Source organism: Akebia trifoliata, chromosome 7, assembly GCF_017979445.1.
Source record: "Akebia trifoliata isolate Shusen 1 chromosome 7, ASM1797944v1, whole genome shotgun sequence".
In the NCBI taxonomy this organism is placed as follows: domain Eukaryota; kingdom Viridiplantae; phylum Streptophyta; class Magnoliopsida; order Ranunculales; family Lardizabalaceae; genus Akebia; species Akebia trifoliata.
This window is the reverse complement of record NC_141381.1, coordinates 10,641,791-10,649,261: the sequence shown is the minus strand read 5'-3', so window position 1 is coordinate 10,649,261 and position 7,471 is coordinate 10,641,791. Positions and strand designations below refer to the sequence as shown.

Genomic DNA, 7,471 nt, shown 5'->3' with positions numbered 1-7,471 from the left:
ATGCCATTCTCTATTATCCCAACTCTTCACCCCATTATACCCCTAAATATCTTTCAAACATCTATAAATACCCCTATCCTCATCCCAAAAATGGTTATCCACTATCACTAAGAAAAATCCTACCAAGTTACCAAGTCTTACTAAAACAAAAAAGAAATCTAATCTCTACTCATCTCTCCTCTACTCTCCTACTCTCACAACAATCTTCTAAAAGGATATATATACTCTCTCACATTCTACTAAAGATTCACGAAGACATAGAAGTTAAAAGAAGAAGAATAAGAAGAAAAGAAGATTAAAGATACAAGGTGGGTGCAACAAACATAACCCCCTTCTCTTCTACACCCTCTCCTCCTTCCTCTTCTATTATTTCCTCTTCTCTTCACTTTGTTCAAATGGGCTTAGGATGAATGGACCTCAAGGTAAATGATTCATTAGGATCATCTCCTTCAATGAGATGATCCTATAATCGATTCGAAAATAAATCCCTACTTAGGGTACAAATGCACCTACGTGGCAATTTATTTTCATTTTTTTTAAATCAAAATGATCGAGTTCTTTGAGGTTACCACCATTTGGTGGGGAGAAAAGGGTGCCTAACCCCTTCCCTTTTCTCCAACCGAGCCGCTTATCCCGATCCTTAGGTTTGATTAGTTCCTTACCCATCGCGAGTCACTATATGCCAAAAATATCATTTTTTGGAAAATATACATCGGGTGACCATTCACACCCACTTACAACATAAATGGTGACGACTCCAAATCATAGTAGATCTGACCGTCATAATGGCGAAAATCACGTATCTATAGTTGATATTACAAAAAATCATGTTTGAATATGCTTTGTCACCTCGTCTTTGACTTTAAGAGTCCATTCTAGTTTCAATCTTTTGAGTTTCTACTTTATATGCCTTGCATTGGGAATAATGGGTAAACAGTGTACTACAAAACCAATGTCAAGCCCCAGCATATCCTGATAGGACCATACGAACACATCTTGGTATTGTCAAAGGAATTTGATCATTTCTATCTTTTGGGTTGTGTTAGAAGGGATCCAATTTTGATTATTTTCAGGTCATCTTCGGACTCGAGATTTACTGAATTCGTTTCCTCGATATTTGCTTGACAATCTTCCTCATGACATTCTACAAGTTTTTTTAGTTCTTTTGGCACATCAACCTCTTGTACACCAAACTCTTCCTCAATCTCCATGAGATTGAAGTTGGGTTTGAGGTTGCAATTATTTAATCCTACATTTCCTAGCTCAGACGACTTTGCAAGCTTTTAATTTTTTGAATTTTTTTGAGATTTTATTAATAAAGGTGGACCTTTTAAACAAATACCCTCTAAGGATGAAGGTCTATTAAGATCTTTAGAGGAAAATTAAGAAACTAACAATGTTTTTTTTAGGCCAAAGCAGCCTCAAAGGTGACTGGGACGATGTCCTAATTGCGAAAAACATTCGTTTCTTTCGTAGGGTAGACTATTGAAGGGGAGGGAGCCTCCTCTAACTTAGTCGTGATGAGCATCACGTAATCATAATGGTCATCTAATAGTGATACCTCTCCCAAAGGTAGGGTTATAATAGAATCCTAGTTAACATTGGGTGTGAATAAAAAACCGCCACTGTTGGCGTCATTCATTTTTATGGGCTCTCTTTACCCGAAATCCTCCCTAAATAAGCTATTGATGTCGTCCTCAAGGTACAACTCATATTCGGGGAGTACTTCTGGCACTTTCTGACCTTGTTGTGATAGTAGTTGCACTTGTTGATTATCAGTTGTGCTGTCATCACTTATCATTACATAAGCTGGCATGAGAAATGTTTTCCTGAGTTTTTGCTGATTTAGAAACTATTTATGCATATAAGGATTTAACCAATTTGATAATAATTGGCACTCATGGTGATACGATAATCAATTTGGTAATTATGCATGGTGATATGATAATCAATTGGTAATTATTCATACTTCTGAAGATAGATGATTAAATTAGTAGTTTATTAGTTACAAGATGATATTCGATCGATTCGATAATATTCATGTTCATAATGATTTGATCGACTTGTTAATATTCATGCTTATAAAAATCTTGACCATTTTGGTAATTTGTTTGCATATGATGATACTTGACCATTTTTGGCAACTATTCGTGTCACCATGCATGAAATGATATTTTACCAATTTGAAAATTATGTATGTATGTTATGAATTTTTACCGATTTGGAAATTATTTATTCATGAATCTTTATCGATTTGGATATTATTTTATGCATGTTATGAATTTTAATCAATTTGAAAATTATTGATGCATGTTATGGATTTTTATCGATTTGAAAATTAATTATACATATGAAAATTTTGAATCAATTTGGTAATTATGTGTACGTCAAGATGTGACAAAATAGGATTGAGAAAGTCAAATTTTCAAGACCAAGAACCCACCAAAAGTCATTTCTATGGTGGGCACACCAATATTAAACCCTTTGGTATATTTTTTATATTTGCGCACTAGTTTTCAGATGGAAAACACAATATTTTGAGCTTTTCAGCATTGCTATATTTTTTTACAGGGTGTGTAGTATTTCTACTTACTACACACCATATCAATAAAGCAACAAGGTAGTCCACCTCAACAAAGGATTCACAGCCACATTTTTTGGTAATTAATTATTAGGACTTGTGCATAATATAATGATGATGATTGGATCTTAGCCTTGTCCTTATTATTCTTCTTTCGAATTTAGGATGCTCTTAGAGCGTAGAAGAGATATATCACCTTGATCGGGAGGGTTCAGTGCCTAACAGCTTTTGAAACCCGTAACTCGACCCCTTGCCCATTTCTTTTATCCGTAGACCGCTCTTGATCCATTTGAAATTATTTTGATTCTTAGACCTAAACTAGGTGGTGACTCCCCATTCTCTCAAAATCCCCTCATTATTGCCAGATGTTTTTTATTTCATTATAAAAAAATGTCGAGGCACTTCTAGATACGAAATAGATTTTTAAAACATTACATTCTACTTCTTCTCTATGTGATCGACTACCAAGCATCCACATATAATCGACGAAACAAACAACAAAAAGAAATATTGGACCAAGGAGGGTAACTAACTCTAGATAGCTCCAAATGATTACAAGTCACACAACAAGCCTTCCAACTCAATTCTTTGAAATAAAAATCGGTTAGTCGGGTCCCTAGATAAAAGGTGATGCACAAAGCATAGCAAGGACTCTCTTAAAACATTTTTTTATCTCGAATAAAATAGTCTATCCCTAATATGGTATGACCGTCCTTAGGCACCAATTATGATCAAGAAGTGCAATTGGTTCAACTTGAAACGGGCTTCTCCTATTGAGCTCGTGAGCCCTAAAGTTCGAGTCTTACTAATTTGATTGGGGCGATTAGTGATTCAAATTCTCTTAATTGGCAAAGAATTGGTAATGAGCTCCAATCCTTATCTTGTTGGTGACATCCCTTGGTAGGGGTGCCCTTTACTAATTAAGGATCTGAGTGTGTGCAAAAAACGATTAACAGCCAAAGACATCAAATAACCTACTAGCACAAGTTACGTGAATGAGACAATCAATATCTCTCGTTCAAGATGGGAGATGACAAGTTGAGTTGACTTAGGGCACCAACTCCAATTTTTGGTGTACAGGCCTAAGGAATCAAGATGGCATAGTCCAATTGTCCTACTTCCCTGAACTATTACAATTCGAGCCGTCTCAGATATTTAAAGAGTACACAAAATGATCTAAATAGGAAATTAACTTATCTAAAATAGAAAATTAAAGTATTCTTGAGATTTCTCAAATGTTCTTTATTGATTCCTTCCTTCAAGACCTTGGACCTACAAGATAAAATATAGCAATCAAAACTGTAGTAGATAGAAAAAATACATAACAAACAGAATTGATGACTACAACCCTCTAGTTTCTAGAAGATTTCAGGAGAAACTAGAGGTGTCTACTCTATTGTTCCACTGTCGTTCAGTTGGAACAATGAATTGGCAACTCAGATTTAACTGGCAGGCTTAAATTTTCCCACTGGTTGTAAATAATGAAAATATAAATAGAAAATTAAATAAATGGATCGAAAACACCCTTTTCGAATTGAAATCATATACTTTTCCCCGGTAGCAACACCAATTTGTTCGTTGTCTACGTGTGATATGATATGTTGATGTTGTAAGGCTCCTTCGAATAAATAAAGTTTACCTTACTCAAAGGGCGAGTAAGGAGTCAAACTACAAGGATAAGGCTAGAACTCTAATTCAATCGAAAATGCAATCGAACCAAAATAAAATTAAAAAAATGTTTTGTTTTATTGTTTGAACAAAAATTAAAACTAGAAACTAAGTGCTTGAAATTGAAATTAAAAACTAAAACAAGATAGAAGAACCCATTGAAGATATGGATCCACCTAGAGTAGAAATAACATGATCTAACCAATTGCAATCCTCTTTTAAAACTCAACCCAAAAACATGCTAATGTTTCTTGGGTTAAAAAATTTAACTTTAAAAACAACAAATAGGATGTTTAAAGCTAGGATTCCTTCACTCATAATATGTGAATCCTTACTACCCAAATATCTAATTTAACATAAACCATCTTGAATCTTATCTATGTCTAGCATAAAGGGTGTAAGGGTTCATCTAAGGATTTGATCCATTGGAGTTGGATGAACCTTAAAGAAAACCTATTAAACAATAAACATAAAACAAGAGAAACAATAATTAACTAGAACATAAATGTAAACTTTTTCAAGGCTTCTCCACCTCTCTAATGGAGGGAAACTAGCCTATGATCATTGCAAGAACAAGATAAAGAGTAAAAGAGAAATAGAATTCTTACATAGATGTAGAAATTGATACATTGGGCCAATGGTCCTATTTATAGATAATTCTTGACTTCTAGTACGTATGGACATCAGCAATTAGATCTCCCGCGTGAGTAATGTATGGTCATGCAAAATCACCCTGATTGATCACCCTTCCATCATGGCACGGTTGGGATCCAGCGTAGCATGGTAAAAGTAGCTAGAAAATGGTTGATTTTTTATGCACTTTTATTTGGTCTCGTCTTGATTGCTCTAATGTGCTTGAATTGTTCAATTGTGTTCATCTGTAATCTTCTGATTTCGGGCATGCACAATCGAACACACGATGATTAGATTTTTCTAATTAAATAAGTATTCATGCAATTATGTAAAATTAATATGAAAGATAATTTAATAATTAATATTTTATTATTGAACAAGATAAATTGTGTAATTTGATTTATAATTATTAATTTATATATTTATTATTAAACAATTATATTTTTTATTTAGCCACAATATAAAATTTTATTTAGATAATAAAATATTAAATTATAAAAAAAATCGACTCAAATGTCATTTTCAGAAGAGTAGGGCTAGCTTAACTAACTTAGTACGGAAAATAGGACTTAGTAAGGCTCATCTACCCGGAAAAAAATCTTGAGATTTATAACAAATCACAACGATTTGTTTTGACGGGGGATGAGTCTTACTAATGCCCTTTTTCCTTAGTTAGGGAAAGTGCTTCTGTTTTCAAAAAATATCGAATAAATAATCTTGAATGATGGCTCACATTTAACATTCCTCACATTCAGGAGTGACTAGACGAACTCTCACGATATTTAAAATATATGATATTGGCACCCCTAACTTTTACTTATTACCACTCCAATTAGAATTTAAAAAAAAAAATAAGGCAATGGAGAATGAGTAAAAGTTCGGTGCCAATAACATTCTCTCTCTTTTTCTATTTTTTAAATTTCTATTTGTTAGATTTAGGATTTATGTCGGGCTAATCGTAATTGTAAACAATTGTTGGAGACTGGGTTACCAAATTCGTTATAATGGTATCGAACCACATGCCATTGCTTTAGGTTCACAAATTGCAACAGACTTATCGAATTCCAGCATTTTACTTTAGGTTCATAAATTTCAAATTGCTAACATACCCCTTTGACCTTGGTCTCTATTAATAAACTGATGAAAAATGATCAGATACGTTCATTAACAACTTATTAAATAATATAAAACAAAAATTGATTTTTTTACTTCCCAAAATCTGTCATCTTCTACATCTTTACCTTATTCATACTTAAACCTGCAAATGTTCTCATCTCTATTTACCCCTAGAAACACGGTTCATTCTCGAGTGGCAAATCAAGAACCAAATGCGAACTGAGCGAATCCATGAATCAGGTAACATGTGGGTTGAAGTTGTTTGTATATGTTATAATGCTTTGTAAAGTTGAAATAATGACTTGAACTGAACTTTTTTAATGTTTGAATGGCGTATTTTAATCTTTACATAGGGAGTTATAAATAATTTAAGAAATTGGAGTGTAATAAGTAAAAGTTGTACTGTCAATAGCAACTCCATTACTCCATTTTCGAAGCACCTAGAGGGTCGAAGAGTGCTATTGGGCCAACGTGGCAGTCCTGATGGCACAAGTGCAAAACCTAAGTCCATGATAGGGCACAAAGCCCATTAACCAAGAGGACACAATTATTGAGAGAGAGAGAGAGACCGAAAGTCCCATTTTTGTCCATATTACCAAACTCTCATTTTTGCCTCATCCAATTCCAATCTGTCTCACTATGAATCTCAGCTTCTACACCAACGGAACTCACAAGAACGATAAGAAGAAGCGCTTTTGGAAAGTCATGAACAAGAAAAAGCTCGGAGAAAACCGATTTCCCTTCACCGAATTCCTCGATAAAACCCGCCAAAAGACAGAAGAAGCGATTTTGGGACCTGGAGGTGGTATTGGTGTTGGATGTGGCGTTGGGATTGGTTTGGGAGTAGTTGGAGGAATCGGTTACGGTGGTTGGCCCTGGAACCATCTCAACCTTGTTTTTGGAGTTGGAATGGGATGCGGAGTAGGTTTGGGTTTAGGTTACGGTCAAGGTTTGGGTTTAGGTTATAGTTTGGACTCTCTCATGTCTCTGTCCGAACCAAATCCCGAGCCTAATAAGTGGGTTTTAATTAAGATTTGATTTTTTTTTTTTTTTTTTTTTAGATTTGCTTGCTCTATTTTGGATTTTATGTCTAATTTTTCTTTGGATCCATTTAAGGACGGACTTTCACCTTAAATTGACCCCATGACTGACCCACTTGAGCAAATTTTTGGTTCAATGTTCAATATTCAATTTGGTTATGGCAATTGATACAAAACCCAATGATAGGTCTTTTAACTTTTTAGTTTTATACCATTATCACATTTGCTAGATCTGTGAAAAAGTAAATTCTTTTGCATCTGAGGGCCTATAAATGAGTTGGGTGAGACTTGTAAGACACTGACTTCAACTAGATCGTTTGGGATTGTTTGGAGAGATTTTTTGTTCACAAAATTATTCCAAGCAGATCTCAACGGGATCTCCACTACATGACATGTGAAGCCTGACAATGTTAATTTTGTGAGATCTGTAAGG

The 7,471-nt window shown here is 34.4% G+C and overlaps 1 protein-coding gene across 1 annotated transcript in view; it reads right to left on the bottom strand.

Moving 5' to 3' along the window:
- LOC147398212 (lipid phosphate phosphatase 2-like) overlaps positions 1-7,471 on the bottom strand; it is a 69,303-nt gene that overhangs the window by 37,848 nt on the left and 23,984 nt on the right. The gene's annotated exons all lie outside the window — the stretch shown is intronic.